This window comes from Jaculus jaculus, chromosome 3 (assembly GCF_020740685.1).
Source record: "Jaculus jaculus isolate mJacJac1 chromosome 3, mJacJac1.mat.Y.cur, whole genome shotgun sequence".
In the NCBI taxonomy this organism is placed as follows: domain Eukaryota; kingdom Metazoa; phylum Chordata; class Mammalia; order Rodentia; family Dipodidae; genus Jaculus; species Jaculus jaculus.
The window spans coordinates 47458103-47475276 of NC_059104.1; the positions used below are offsets into that span (position 1 = coordinate 47458103).

Genomic DNA, 17174 nt, shown 5'->3' on the forward strand with positions numbered 1-17174 from the left:
GTTAAACAGAAATTAACTGGTAACACATAACAAGGTAACAAATACAGGCCATGTGTTCATCTTTTTACCTAAACAAAAGTTACAGTGTTAACTGTGGCGTGTTCACACAAGTGCTAGCACGCTCTTAACAGACATTGTATATATGGCAGATACACAAACATAATACTTCAACTCCTCCCTCAGGGCATGGAAGACCACCCAGCAGCACAGCAAAGCAAGCACCATTAAGTATCCAGGCTGGTCGACTTAGGACTACAGTGCCAGAAAAGTTAAGGCCACCGCTGACTTCAGACATGAACCAGTCAACTTCACAGAAAACCTTTACCCTTAACACCGGCCATCAGCCTTGCAAACAGACGGCAATGGCCCTCAGACTTTGAGGTGTGGCTCAGTTTAGTCTCTTATGACTTTCTCTAGGTGAGGAAGACCTTGCACAGAAAACACCCTTGTTCTTCAATCTTAGAGGTGTCTAAAACCTGACACTATCCTCACAAGTAACTTTCCCTGTGGCATCTTATGGGAGAGGAACGCAATTTAAAAGGTGGGCACTGACTAGGGTTCTACCAGGAAGTGGGATCCAGCTCTGGATTCTATAGAAGGTAGCTCTCTAGCTGTGAGAGTGTGAGGGAACCTGAGGAGTGAGGTGGCCTTTAACAGGGTAAACAGATCAAGCAGAATGAGGAGACACGGCTTCCCTTCAATTTGTCCTTTTCTTTGGGGATGACATTAATACTATTTGTTAACAAGGTGCAAGCAGCTAATAGGCTGTTCCAAAACCTGAATGTACTGAGGAAATACAGGGGGAAATCCTCCACTGGACAGAATCTCTGCGGGCTTGCCTCCCACTTAGTTCACCCTAAACACCTTCTCCATGGAGCTGTTGTATCTCAAGACACTGAGCACTTCTGAGAACTATCTGTCTGCAAACTGAAAACCCCAGCTTAGCTCTCCTGCCACACACAGAGCCCAGGCCTGGGGACGAGGATGTTCTTCTATGTGCACTGCGAGGGTCACACCACATGCATCATCAGTTTGTTTAGTTTCCTAAACCTTGAAACTAAAGGGTTTCACAATACTGGGGGTGTTACCACTCTGCCTGCCAAGGACCCATTTCGTGTAGTTTTGGATTGTTCCTTGCATTCATAACAATTTCCTTTGGGCATTCGGGTGGTGCATTAGTATCTCTTGGTCTTCCAACACATCCTCTCCAGCAGCTACCAGGTTAGTGAGGGATGTGCTGCAGACCCACTGGAAATCCACGTGGCAAATCTTTCCTTCTTCCTTCTCCCACGACATGTGGATAAAGGGACGCTGGTAGATAGCCTCGGACCGGCCACCAGGTCTTTGTTTAATCTTTTCTTTACAGGTAGGGTAACCTTCAATCCCAATTCGAATGTTTTTCAGGCCCCGCTCCTTCAATACTGTTTTAGCAACATCTTGGTTTTCAGTATATTTGAAGAATCTGTACAGCTTGGAGCTGTAAAGAATTTGGGAATATTCTTCCCCCATGGGTGGGGGGTGGTCTTCATCCCAGTCTATCAAATCCTCATTGATCAACACGGCAATGTGGCACTCTCGCTCCCCTTTCTCGGCACAGCCCACCATGATGGGCAGAATGAGTTCCTCAAGGCAGTGATCAAACTGCTTGTGAGCACCATTGCTTGACAGCTCATGTGGCAACGCATTCAGATCTTGACATCGGATAGTGTTGAAGTTAAACGTAATGCAGAAGTAGTCACAGGTGTCTCTCAGGTCTTGGATGGAGATGCCATCAGGACAATTGATGATACCAGTTTTGTAATAATCTAGCACAGTGCAAAACACCATAGTGCTGATTCCCTCTGCAATCTCATACTCTCCCTTCTCTTTGGGCCTCGTGAAGTTGTACTCTCTTCTGGGTCCAAACATCCTTCCCAACATGGTATCCAGGTGAGCAGTGAAAATCTGTGGGTTCACAACAAAACATGTGCCATCTATAAGAAAAGTCACTTTCTCAGGTGCTTGAGCATGAGAGTTACTGCCAAAGCCCATGCCACTGTTTCCAAATCTGTCTGCAACAGTGAAGGGCTCGTGGGTTCATTTACTGCTACTCTGGAAGCAGGAGGCTTTGAAGTCTTCAGGGAGTGCCATCACGTGAGCAGACTGCAGACTTGCCAGCTGAGGGGTGTAGTCCAGTGGAAGATCTTCAGTCATGAGGCCAAAGGGGTGAGGAAGGCTGTGCAGAGCAGACAGGGCCAGGCTGATGGCTTCTTCCTCTTGGACGGCTGCTAAGGACTCACCCACCAGGCAGCTGCCCTCTGGCTGCAAGAACCTATCACTGTCACGGTGGACATTCATCCTGGGACCCTGGCTCCTCCTCCACCACATGGTGATCAGAGGGAAGCCTGTGTTTTTCATTGCTAGTACATCTGCTTGGTTTTTCTTCACTGTTCCTATGTCTTTACTCATGTCTTGTACTGGCCTCTTCACTTTATCAAGTTGGTTTTCTGTGTTCTCCAAGAGCTTGTTTCCCTCTCTGAGCCCTTCTCTGATTTCTTTGAGTTATTTGATGTCTGTGAGCATAGTTATTAACATTCTTCTGAAATCTTTGCCAGGTATTTCATCTAAATCAGTCTCATTGGAGTTCATTTCTGATGGTTTTATAATTTTGGGTGAAATCATATTGTCTTGATTTTTTGTGTTTCTTGTGTTATAATGTAGAGACTTTTGCATCCTGGGTAGATTTGATACTTGGTTTTTGTAATTATCTGCAGTATTCTTAGACTTGTAAATTTGACTTTATATATCTTCAGGGTAAGAGCTTAGGGTGCCAGGTGTGGCTCTTATATTACTCTCAGAGTAACGGCAGGAGTGATGCTAGGTGTTAGGTCTTCCATGGTGAGCCTGACTTCAGCACCAGGGTTAAGCATACAGACTCTGAGGATTCTCAATACCTACAAAGCACAGAGGCAGAGACTCCTAAGAGGTCTTCACTAAATAGCCTTTAAACACACCCAGTATTCCTCAGAGGACTTTGCAGAAGGGACAAAAAGATTGTAGGAGCCACACGGTTGGGATATAATGCCAGAGGCATTGCCTTCCCCTAACAACTACCTGCTGCTCCCACAATGCATAATCCACAACCCCTGTTCAATACCTCATCCCCACTAGGAAGGCCTCCAGCAGAAGGGGGGCAGGGACAAGGCAAATTATGATAGCAACACATGAAGTATACATACTAAGAATGTTTGTAATTAATAAAGGACAAATGGAAGAAAAAATTAACTCATTGATATCATACCATCTGAACAATGAATTAAATACAGAATATATGAAATAAAAATATATATAATATTTAATTATAATGCTTGGTCAGAGCGTCCAGATACCTATATTGTCCTACTTCTTACATTGAAACGTAATATGCTGAGCTATGTAGAATTACTATGTGTGTAATATCTAAGTTAATAACTATCAACTTAGAACTCCACTTTGTATGACATTATAAAAATGCTTTTTCTGATAAGCATTAACCCAAATCATATCCATCCAGTCTATGTAAATATCAGTAATGTTACTGTCAGAAGAATCTATACAACTAATTAAATAAGATAGAATTTCCCTTGAGCTTAGCATCAGCTTTTTGCTTATATTGTTTTCCCAATTTTTATTATTTGTGTATATGTGTATGTGTGTGTCTGTCACATGGTGGGCCATGCTGTGCATGGAGATCAGAAGTTGACCTCAAAGTGTTTTACTTCTTCCATCTTTTGATATTAGGTCACTATGATATCTTTCATATGTGGCCCCATAGACTTGCGCTTGAATTTTGAATCTCCAGCGAATGGAACCCTGCTGGAGAAGAGATGTCACTAGGGGTGGATCCTAGAGTCCAGTTCTAAAGTGTGTTTAAGGGAGGATATTCATTCCTTTACTGGATGTGTTCAGAGCACTTTGAACTCTCGTGAGTACTGCTTGTTGGTGTTGGTGTTTGCTTGGTACAGTTTCTTTCTCTCTCTGCTTGGGTATATGGAAGAAGTAGATTCTTCTGACTTGACTGGAGTTTCCTCTGGACTGACTAAGCCTCAAATAACCCCTTCCTCCCATGAGCTGAGTCTAGTTCTATGTTTGTCCCAGCAAAAAAAAAAAAAAAAAGGAAAAGAAAGAAATTAAAAAAAAAAAAACAAAAACTGATTCCACCATTCACATTTGCTCCTCCTGCATGAGTGCTTCTTGATTCTCTTGGCTAATCTTCATACTGCCATAGGTATGTTGGCTGTGGACCAATATACCACTGTACTCTGGATTTTCACAATTGTTGAAAAATATCAAACCCAGCTGGTTACTCTTGAAAACAAGTGTGTTTAAAGTGTGTTTAACATCGGAGCCATTTCTGAGGCCCTATCATGTTGCTTTAAGTGCTTCTTAAATATCAAAAACACAAACTTATACCACCCTAATAAAATTTGTTAATGTAGTACAAATATATTACATTATTGAATGCTTTGGAGATACCATGTGAGATAAAAAGTGTAATATATGTACTACATAAAGATTTATGTTTAAAGATATTTAAATTTGAGAGATTTATACTACTAAAATATTCTTTCTATAGTTATTAAATATATCTTATTCTTTAATCTGCTTTTTGTGGAGCATGTTTTTTTTATAGACTCTTCAGTATACAGTTCAATTAAATATAACTGACAGAACATAACGGGTTAGATTGTAATGTTCACCTTACTTGCATGAACAAATCTTAACCAATGTTTTCCTGAAAATCCTTAAAGCAATTGCATATCTCTCAGTAGTATAGATTAGTTGCAGCAAAAAACAATGCATTTATAATGGTTTTACATCTTTAAACAAACTTTTAAGAAGATTATAATGACAGGAATGTGAACGCCATCCTTAAAGTACATAACCTCCTAATAATAAAATCCAAATAAAAAGGTGACATCAAGCTTTAGGTCTTATTATCTGTAGTGCATTAGTGCCATCTAATGTAGACTAACATTAAAACCCATTGAAGAATTAAGAACTTGACAGCAGGTGTATAGGTGGACATGACTTATGAAGGCTATTGTATGAGTTTCACTTGTCAAGAAAATAAATGAAGTACTGGAAGAAATAACAGATATATATATTTTTTAATTATCAGATTAAAATACTCTTCAGTATTGAGGGAGAAGGTGCTTCAACTTTGGAAACAGCTTCATGAGGACCTGCCCAGCCCCTGCTGGGGCAGGAAAACTTACATAGAACTGTGACATGATAGTTATTGACCAAAAATGTCTGGGTTAAAACCCCAATATAGTCACTTACCATCCAAATGGCTTTTGATAAGATATTTTCACTTTTCAAATTTCAGCTTATTATCTATAAACTAAGTACCAAAGACTGTTTGTATGATCGCTAGTAGACTAAATTATATGTGAAGTACTCAGGAGATTAAATTGTCCATGGTAAGCACTTTAATATTTGGATTACTTCTCCAAATAATAATGGAAGGTCCAGAATCACTAGATTTTTTTAACCAAATCTTCTATTGAAATATAGCTAGAAAACTATCTGACTTCTAGTTTATTCAGCATGGCTTCAAATGTTGCAGGCAAATTAACGACTAAATAAAAAAGACACTTAAGTTATCTTATGCTTTTCATACACAAAATTAATTCAATATGAAATTGATTCATCCAAAAATAAGATAGCTACCAGAACATATAAGGGTTTTTTTTTGTTTAAAATGAATAAAATGGAAGTTTTTCTTCCAGAATAAAGTAACATTAAGGCTAGGGATAATTCTTAGTTGAAAAAAAAAAATCTTTTATGTTGCTAAATCTTCTTGTCTATTCAAGAACCTTCTTAATGTCAAGTCACTAGATATTGAAGAACAGTAATAAAGTAAGGAAGCACAAAGAAAAGAAAGTGAATCATCATTTTGTAATAATTTTAAAACATATTTTCTTATTTTTTAAACCTTTCTTCCTTGTAACAGATATTTCAAGGTAGATATAAATAGGAAAAGGAGGGAACAAAGCGTGTGTGTGTGTGTGTGTGTGTGTGTGTGTATGTGTGCATGTGCATTTGTGTGTATGTGATCACCTCAACAGGAAAACTAATACATTTATGAATCCTCCACTGTCTTTGAAATGAATTCTGATATTTTAAAATAACAGTTTTAGGGCTGGAGAAGATGGCTTGGCAGTTAAAGCACTTGTCTGCAAAGCCAAATGACTCATGTTCAATTCCCCAGGACCCATGTAAGCCAGATGCACAAGGTGGTGTATGTGTCTGGAGTTCATTTGCAATGGCTGGAAGCCCTGGTGTGCCCATTCTCTCTTTCACACACACATAATATCTGCTTCTTTCTTTCGTTCTCAAATAAAATAAATATTAAAATAACAGCTTTAAGTCATCTATGTGTTTTTTTTTTCAGATGAGTAGGTCTTTTCATTTCACATTAAGTTTTCAAACATTCAAGTTATAAATAATGTATAAAACAAAAAGAAATTATGACTTATTTTCTCTTTCCTTTTTAAAAAATCTTTTCAATTGAAGTGCAACCTTCATTTTCTCCATTTAATTATTTGAAATCTTCTCAAAGGAATAAATGCCAGTTTACCTGAGCTATTCACTTCAAATCTGCTCCATTTGGAGGGCTCCTTGTTGTCTTGGACTGGTTGTTCATTCTCATAATATGCTCAGTCACCCTGGTTGTGTGGCTAAGTTGGTAGTGTGTGGTTCTCATAATAGCTTTTGTCATATTATTAGTGATTCTTGTTCGTAATATTTCAAATATTTTCTGTTGTAGACCAATGTTTTCCTATAGTAAATAAATTATTGTGTCAATTATAAAAGCTTATAACGACAAACATCAGAATGTTTTAGTATTTCATATTCACTGTTATATGTAATAGGAAAAAGTAAATTCTTAACCATTTCTAATCCCTTCTTAGAAAGTCAATCTGAACTGAAAAATGATAATGAAATTTATTAGAGACAAGTTAATAGACTAAGAAGCATAAGCATTAAGAAATGCTGTTATAAAGTGTGTGACCTGCTCCCCTATGAAAAGTAAGGTAATAGAAGGTACAGGCTACAACAATTCTAACAGGCACATTTTTGGTGTATTGTTCTAGCTGATTTGAAATGAGGATGGTGCATTTAATCTAATCTCATATAAGAAATATTATACATGTATTATATATTCATGTATTTAAAGAAACGTTTTATAACTTCATTTTTATTTATTTTTGAGAGAGAGAGAGAGAGAGAGAAAGAGGCAGAGAGAGGGAGAGAGAATGGGTGTGCCAGGGCCTCCAGCCACTGCAAATTAACTCCATATATGCACCCCCTTGTGCATTTGGTTTACATGGGTCCTGGGGAATCAATCTGAGGTCCTTTGGCTTTGCAAGCAAACACTTTAGCTGCTAAGCCATCTCTCCAGCCCCTATTCATGTGTTGAATTAAAATCATACTAGTACAAACTTTTTGTATCACTCAGATATTATGAATATCTTCAAAGCTATCAATCATTCTTCTTTTGAGTAGAAGCATTGCAATTGTTTCTGGCATACAGAGACTAAACAAAATAAAAGTTATCCAGGATTGTCAGAGAAATGCAGTATTCATCGATCCTTTCATCCAGTCCTTGGAGTTTTGGATTTGCTTGAGGAAACCAGAGGAGAACATTGGGTCCTCCTCTTTTAGCTTATCTCCTTGCTTTCTTGATCTCCAGTCTCCCTCTCAACCCAGAATGGTCATGTTTTTCAAACTTATTTTAATTTTATTTTTTCTCAATTTTTATTAACAGTTTCCATGATTATAAAAAATATGCCATGGTAATACCCTCCCTTCCCCCACTTTCCCTTTTGAGATTCCATTCTCCATCATAACCCCTCCCCATCTCAATCAATCTCTATTTTGATGTCATCTTTTCCTCCTCTTATTATGGTCTTATGTAGGTAGTTTCAGGCACTATGAGGTCATGGATATCGAGGCCATTTTATGTCTGGAGGGAGCACATTGTAAGGAGTTCTACCCTTCCTTTGCGTCTTACATTCTTTCCGCCACCTCTTCTGCATTAGACCCTGAGCCTTGGAAGGTGTGATTCACATGTTATTCGGTACTCCAGTCACTTCTTTCCAGGACTATGATAACTTCTGAGTCATCCCAATGTCACTGCCATCTGAAAAGAGAAGATTTTCTACCCAAAGTGAGAGTAGCGTTAATATAAGGGTATAAATATTAAGAGAAATGCTTACTGGGAAGTTTGATAAACATAATATATACATTTTTCCAGACATCAGCAGATGTTACACTGCTAGGGCTCATGACTACCCCTGTTTTAAGTTTTCAGTATCAGGGATGTATTCCCTCACCATGGAGCAAGTCTCCAGTCCAATTGGAGGGCAGCTAGTTTCCACTATGAAGTCATGGATATCGAGGACACAGAATGGTAATTTTTTATCAGGTGTTTTTTTTTTTTTTTTTTTTTTTTGGTTGGTTGGTTGGCTTCGTTTGGTTTGGTTTTGGTTGTTTTGTCAGCCTGGCCTAGAGTGAGACCCTACCTTAAAAAAAAAAAAAAAAAAAAAAAAAAAAAGGAGAAAGATGAAGCCTATGGATCCAGGTTTGATTCTCTGTGGCCCACATAAGTCAGATGCACATAATGGCAAAATCACCTGGAGTTTGTTTACATTGGCTAGAGGACCTGGCACATTCTCTCTCTCTCCCTCCCTCTCTCTCTCTCTCTCCCTTTCCCGCTGTCTCTAATAAATAAATAAATATATCTTTACAAATATATTCAAAAATATAGAAAGAGTTAAGAAAGACATTGAATCATGATAAAGGAATCAGTTATTTAAGAGAAAATAGTTATCTATAAATATATATAAGTATGTGTGTGTGTGTTTTCTGTGTCTGGGTATGTATTTCACATTCTTTTTTAAAGTATTTATTTATTTATTTATTAGAAAAGAGAGAGATAGAGAAAGATAGAGAGAATTAGGTAGAATGGACACTTGAGGGCCTCTAGCCACTGCAAATGAACTCCAGACACAGGCACCACCATGTGCATCTGGCTTATGTAGGACCTAGAGAATCAAACCTGGGTCCTTAGGCTTCACAGACATGCACCTTAACTGCTAAGCCATCTCTCAAGCCTGCATGTATATATTTCAAGGACATTAAGCAAATAAGAATAATCTTGAAAGTGGAAGATGGCCAATGCCGTGCCACATTCACTAATATGACAATGATTTTGGTAAAAAAAAATTAGTAGAACAACAGCACAGTTTAATTGTACCCTAGGTCAAATGAGTATGAAAGACATATCCACAGCATTTCACTTAACAAATGAAGGATGCATACTGAAGATAGATTACATGATAAGACACAAATCAAGCATCAATAAATTTCAAAAAACATACATGTCTCACCATGCACATCTGGTTTAAATGGGTCCTGGGAATTGGACCTGGGTCCTTTGGCTTTATAGTCAAGCACCTTAATTATTAAGCCATATCTTCAGCCCTGAGAACACTTTCTAACAAATATAATGTCCTGGGTGGAATCTATGCAGGTGGAGTGAGGACAAGGAATGAACATGAATTCATTTTAAGCTATTCCAAAACATTTAAATTAAGGAGTTTCTTTTTCTTTTTCCAAATTCACTCAGGAAGCCAAAATTATTCAGATACCAAAAGGAGAAAATGGTTTAAAATAAACAGAAAGCTACTGTCCAATTTACATAATTAACATATATGTAAATATTCTTAAAATCACTAAGCATAAATCCAACAGCACACAAAAATGATTGTTTATCATCAACAATTTGGACTGCAAGTAAGATTCCACATTTGCAAACCAATTAATGTGGCACAACATATCAACTAAATTCACAAAACCCATATGAATAGAAATTTTTTATGTAATATCCATGATTTAAAATGAATTTTAAAAGCTCAAGAGCACAATATCCAAAATGTTGCAAATAAAATTTTCACTGAACCACATTTCTCCAAAGAAGACATTCAAATGTCAGAATAGGAATGATACTCAACATTACTAGCTATCAGGACTATAAGGTATTGATCCCTGAAAGAACAGAAAAAATAAAAAGGCAGAAGAAATGCCATCATAGATAGGAAAAGGAGGATTCTTTCCAAATGTCTCTTTCAAATATAAATTGTCAAAACTGTAAAAAATTCAAAAATAATAATAACATAAAGATATGTTGAGCCAGCAATCCCACCAGTGTGTCTATGGATACAAGACCTAATATCTGTGTATGGAAAATGTGTTCCCAAATTTAATTAGTCTCAATTTGCAATAATGAAGAAATGGAACCAATCAAAGTGTCCATCAGAAAATGAGTAACAAAAATTTATGACTTAAATGTACTAACAGGACCTTTCTTCAGTGATGAGAATGAATGTGACCCTGCCATTTTTGACATCAGGAGCAGAACTTGAAGTCATTGACTATGGGAAACAAGCTTAACCCCCTAAACCCATTAGCATATAAAATATACATGGATGATCTCATAGAAATGGAGATTGGAATGGTGGTTACAGATGCTAGAGAGAAAACAGGGTCTGAAATGATTGGAAAGAGTCAGTCAGTAGTGGTAAGTAACAGTGAATTAGAACTAGGAAATTTCATGTTCTATTGCACAGTAAAGTGGTTGATAACAGTGATGACAGATATGTAATGGCAATGGTATTTCACTGGATGTGTTTTAAAAGCTGTAAGAAGCAGTTATGAAATAATGTTTAAGACTATATATCTGTTAATCATAAATTAATTATAGTTATCTGTATGAAAATGTTTTAGGGATGGAGAGATTCCCCAATGGTTAAGGTGTTTGCTGGAAAAGCCTAACAACCCTGGTTCAGTCCCTGTTACCCATGCCAAGCCAGATTCCTAGCGTGCTGCACACATCTGGAGTTCTTTTGTAGTGGCTGGACACTCTGGCACAACCAATATTTTTCTCTCTTTCTTTCTCTCTTCATTTCTTTTCCAAATAAATAAAACTTAAACAAAGAAAATATTCAATGCCTGATTAGTGTGTTTAATTTGATGTATTGTTGAGGTAATCTAAGTTTAATTAAAAATGTAGGAAGTAGAATTTAAGGATGAAATATTTGGGATTAATTTATAAATTTATTAAAATACATTATGATATGAGATAAAATTCAGCATTAGTAAGTCTGAGGAATTTATAACAAATGAAACATAACAGGATTTTTGAATACTTTTGGATATATATAATTATCAATAATATTCAATGAAAGTAGTAAAAACAGAACAATGCATTGTAATAACATTCTCAACAGCATACTCTTGTGGGAAGAACATGTTAGGTAAAATAAAGGTTACTTTAACAGTAGCACTTAAATAAACCACACTGAGGTGGCTAGAGTGACCAGTACATATGTGGCATATACAATTCTGATATACCAGACAAAAAATATGGCCTACCATATTAGTCAGTGTCCACTAAAGGACCACGAAGGGATAATTTCTATTATAAAAGGTGACTCATTATATCACATTATGCAATAAAAGCTGAGTTCTCCAGAAAGAACTGTCTGCAGGCTAAGGGACTGAGAACCAGCAACTAACTGCTCAGTCCATGCCACTGGAGGCCTCAGCAGAACCAAACTGTCCCTAAAGGTCTGGAGGATTTATGGAGAGACCGCGGTATTCAGTGCACATTGTAAGGCTGAAGAAACTTCCTGATGTTCTTGGGGAAGAACAGAAGTGCTCAGCAGAAAGACGCAAGGCATGAAGTAAACAGGTACAACTTTTTCCTCAGTGGTTATAAATCTGGACCTTAACTGAGTACTACCCACACTTTGAGGATCTGCTCCCCTGAGCTAAAGGTTCCTGGAAATGTATTCCTCAGATTCTCCCAGAGGAATGTGTCTGCACTGATTTCACATAAAATCATGTTGACAATCAAGAATAGCCATCCAATCCTAGGTAATACAGAGCAGTGTGTAACAAGGTTTCATCATGAGATTCAGAAGGATACAAAATTTAAAATTTTAAAAATTGATTTTGAAATTTTTCATCCAAGATAATAATATTACAATTGAGTATATGTAACAGAAACTTCAGTCAACAAAAGTATGTAGTGTATGTGAATATGCATGCTTTTAGTAGGGAGTTTAGTTTTTTATTATTAACAAATAAAGGAATTTTTTAGATAGTGATGTAGCTATTTCATAATTTTTCAAGCATACATATATAACTTTTTTAATGACAACCACATTCCACCAAAATGTTGAAGACAAAATGTTAATATTAAGCATTCATAGTGCCTGTAAAAATTTAAATTTCTGGAAATGTGCTAAAAGTCCCAAATATACCATCACAAATTTTACTATTCCAAAATTATATTAATGCAGATTAATGGACAAAAAAGAAATTAACAAATGAAAACAAATAAATGAAAATAACAACACAAATGATAGTTAAGATTTGATATTTATTAACAACTATGGATTCAAGCAACCAAAGTTGAAATATTATTAGTTTTATACTTTTATATTGGAAATATTAAACCTCTGCAATTACTTTACTTGTCATTTTTCTCTAAAAATGACACTACGTCACCTATTTACAGAGCATTTGGATTAAGGTAGTTATTATAAGTAATCTACCCATTTATAGGCTATATGCAAATATTTTACTACTCTATAAGAAGCCTATAAAATCCAGATACTTTGGTATACACAAGTGACAAGAAATCAACCTTTTATTAAATACAGACAGAAAACTATTACAAAAATGGTCAAGAATATTGTACTAAATTACATAAACTGGGCACAAGGACACTGAAACAACAAGGTGGGAGCATTTTTAAATCTGACTAAGATTTTATTTGATGAAATAAAAGCATAATGTAATATCAATACTATTTTATAAAATTAGTAAATCAAACTCTTTATCTAGTTATGGAAGGATAGGGCTAGACATTGTTATAACATTTGGGGAATAATTTTAAAATTCTTCAATGTAATTTTAAGTGCTACTTGAATTAGGGGAAAAGCACAAGAGACAAGAAATTGAGGTTTATCAGTAGAAAGAAAAGAATATGATCTGTATTTGCTGATTGTTACAGATTAATGTTAGGACACTACCCTCAAAATTCCAAGACAAACAGGGCTTGGTGATTTCCTTGTAAAGAAGCCACTCCCATGTCTTTGAGATTGGCACTCAATAATTAAAAATGTAAACATAGGAAGGAAAAAATTAGAAGATATAAGAAGCATGAAATATTTTGCAGATATAATCTTTCTAAGGTAAATGCACAGAGAAAAGGAAACCCAAGAATCTGAACGAAGAAACACCTTTAAGGTTTACCCATGTAGAAGAATGACTAAGGACGTTTATTTGGTACCAAAAGTAGGCAGGTATGCCCAAATATCTTTGGCAGGCATTCTGTGTTAGTAATGAAAAATAAAATGAGGCATTCCAAATACATAAGATAAAAGTAGACATGAACAAGAAAGCAAGATAGGAAATGGATGATTACTTGAATACATTTGAAAATTCTTCTTTTAAATGGTCATCTGTAATCTCAAAAGGCACATATGTACTGGTAGGACAGACTTACATTGTGTACAAATGTATTGCACAAAAATGTATCACATATCAATTTAATCTTAAAAGGAAGCATATCTTTCTAATTTAAGACAAAAATCAGACAGTAATTAGTTCCCTCAATATGTTTTGGTATATTTAGTTCCAGAATTCTGTCTTGATATTAAAAAGGGATTTTTACATTCTGAACTAAAATGGAAAATGAAAAGGATGATGGATGCTTTCAAGTCAACTAATGGCATAAATTTAAAAATTTCAAGTAGAATTTGGATGTTAGTTGCACAGTTTTAAGTATGAGATTATGAACCATCACACTGGATGTAATATTGAATTTTGACAACATTTCTGGGAACAAAGTGCATTATCTCATTAATTGGGCAATAAACAAACAATGTTGCCACTTGTATTAGTCAACTTCATAGTATACAAAGGATACTTTAAAATTTTACAGCTTAGACTTAATTATAAATTATAATTACATAGTGATGGCTTATTCCTCATCAAAGTTTTATATCACATCACCAATTTTCACAAATTAAAAGCAATTTTGTATTAAGTTGACTTATATTTAAGATATTATACAAAATGTTATATCTAAAGTTTTAGACAAAGTTTTTGTCAATATTCATCCCTAAAACTGGTATAAAGGTATGCTTATGTGTTTTGACAAAAGAATGAAAAAACTTAAGAAAATGTAGGTGTTTGTGAATTAGAAGAAAAAAATAATGAACTATACTTCTTTTGGATGAAATTTGATTCCTAGGGCATTATGCATTGCTTTCTGCCTGTGTAACTAGAAATATTTGGAACTGTTGGAGCAAGTCTGAAAGCAAACCATTTGGAAACAAAAGATTTTGTTTGTTGTTTTGTTTGTACTTGTCTTATTTTCCCAGTGGGTAGCAGAGAAAATTTGCATATGATACTTTGCTTAGAAAATAAAACTATGGTACATGAATTGAAGTTTCACTAAAAATTATAATCTAAAATTAATCATCACACTCTAGCAATATTTAAATATTCTTGGCCATCTATTTGAAATACCAATACTCAAAGATTAATGAGTCCTCTGGTCTTGGAACTAAAATAAAACATGCGGAGAATTAATCCATTTATGTAAGACAATATAATATGGGTTGGCTAAAATTGTGTCATTCGATAGCAGTGCCACACTTAGTATTTTTGAAAGCCAAGGTCATTTTAAGTAGTCGTTTGTCAATATATAATGTCAACATAAATTTATATTCATGAGGCATTATTCCAGAAATAATTGTCACATTATTTTATACCAATTTGTTTAACTTCAAAAGATTTTGAACAAAATTTCCTTCTGTCACTGAGCTTCTGGGCTTGGGCCCCTCTCCTACTCTCTCACACAGGTTTGTGTTGCTAATCCACCATTTTCATGAGGAGTGCAAAGATAATTTTATTTTTACTGAGACTTTTGCAATGTCAATTCCAGGGGTCAAAATTGTTTCATAAAAAGTACACTAAGCATTTTCTTCATAATGTGAGTATCTGCCCTTCCAAGAATCAACATTCTTAAATTGTCTCCAATGTAGGTAAAGAGGATCCCTCCTGGTTATTTGCTAAGAGTTAAGAATTACTTTAAACAAAATCCACTGCTTGTTTTTATAGTGTGCTTGTGTTTCCATTGTGCTTGAAAATGAACAGTCACATGTAAATACGTTCAACCTACAGATTAAAGTGCACAGTTATTATCTTCATCTGCTGCTCTGTTTTCATACATAGGAAGTTAGCAAGCAATATCTATTCTATCTTCCCGTTATCACTGTGAAACACACTGTAAGCTAGTCTCTATAAGGCTTTTTATGATTTCAAATAAGTGTATTAATATGATTTGAATTCCTGTTTTTAATTATGAATATTGTAAATAATTTCTATAAGAGAGAGACTTTTAAAATGGACTTAGTCTTTCCTAGCTTACATAGTTTGTAGGTTTGATAAATTATTTAATTTAAAGAATTAAAATCCATAGACTTATTTGATTAAGAGAAGGAAGTACAAAGAGCTCCCACTATGGGGGAGGTGAGATGTCATAAAGACCCCTGATTATATTTTTAACAATTGAAATAGCATTGACATTTTACCTCAAATTCAAGAATATTAGCAAAATACCTACATATTTGTGTATTTGTTTCTTATTGCTAATGATAGACTATTATATGGTGCATATATTTTATTAGCATTATTTTTATACAAATTTTACAGCATTGATAAAAATAAGTGAGTACAGACAATTTTTAGGAAATCTGCACTTGCCTTTTCATTTCTATTTTGTTTCACTAGTAGTATAGTATAAGAACTAAAATGACAATGTTTATAAGATATGGATTCAGAAATTTGAGAAGCAGAAAGAGAATGCAGTACATAATATTACACAACATATCATCACAAATCCATCCTGTTTTCATTGTTTTGAAGCAGGGCCTCAAGTATATGAGGGTAGATTCAAACGTGCCATGTGACAGAGAGTGATGTAATTTTGATTCTCCTGTCTCCATGTTGTGAGTGCTAGGATCACAGTCATTTACCACCACACCTGGTTTTATGTAATACTGTGAAATTGACCCCAACATTTTGTACATACCAACTAAGGACTTTACCAACTTAGCTACATCCACAGCCTGGTGTCCTACCTTTTAAAATGTATCTATCCATTTTAGTTATACATTAGTGTGCCAGTAATGTGCAGATGTTTGTTTTGATCCATTTTTATCATCTTAGCAAAAACTCTAACCCCAATTTCAAAATTCAATAAAAGTGATAAGCTACTCGATCATCCTTCCAACTTCTCAAGTCTACTCTGAAATATAATTGCTACTAGAACATTGATTTATTAAAGCTCAGTATCAGATATCTTTGAGATCATGGCATAAAATGGAATGACAACTGTCTGCCAGGTTCTCTGGCAGGTAGGGCTGTAGGAGAGGCGGTCCCACCGGTCTCTCCTTGGGGCTGAGCGAAATGGTGAGTGTAGAGGATGCAGACCCTCTCCTAGTCACCAGAGAGAAACCACACTGACTCAAGAGACTTGTTGAAACAGGATCTCACTTTATTGTAACAGGCAGGTACTTATATAGCATTGAGAATGAGGGTGGGGAATCTCACGATGGGGTGAGGTGTAAGGGCCAATAGCATACCACAACTTTTGAAATGATTGGTTCTAAGCACAGAAGTAGCAGGCCAGAGGCAATTTGGAGCCCTGCTGAGTCCTAGCTGGCCAGAGACAGGTGGTCAAACTTTAGCTAGGCTCAGGAAGTTCCATTAGGCCTCACATCCGGGCCTCTCAAGGCCCAACAACTGTCCATTTATGATATCAAGATAATTTTCCAAGGCCTTTTAGGAAAAAAAAAAGTTGCTATTGTTTTAGGTTGGTGTTGTTTTGTGTTTCTGAGACAGGATCTCACTATGCACCCCAAACTTCCTCAGACTCACAATTCTATTGCCTCAGAATCTCAAGAGTTGACATTACATTGATGTACTTCTGTGTCTGGATAAAAACATTGAAATTTTCATTAAGACATTAGAATATCCATACTTGAAAAGATGTTAATCAGCTG

At 35.6% G+C, this 17174-nt stretch overlaps 1 pseudogene; it reads right to left on the bottom strand.

Moving 5' to 3' along the window:
• Positions 1–1140: 1140 nt before the first annotated feature.
• Positions 1141–2337, bottom strand: LOC101610086 (annotated as a pseudogene).
• Between the last annotated feature and the right edge of the window lie 14837 nt (positions 2338–17174).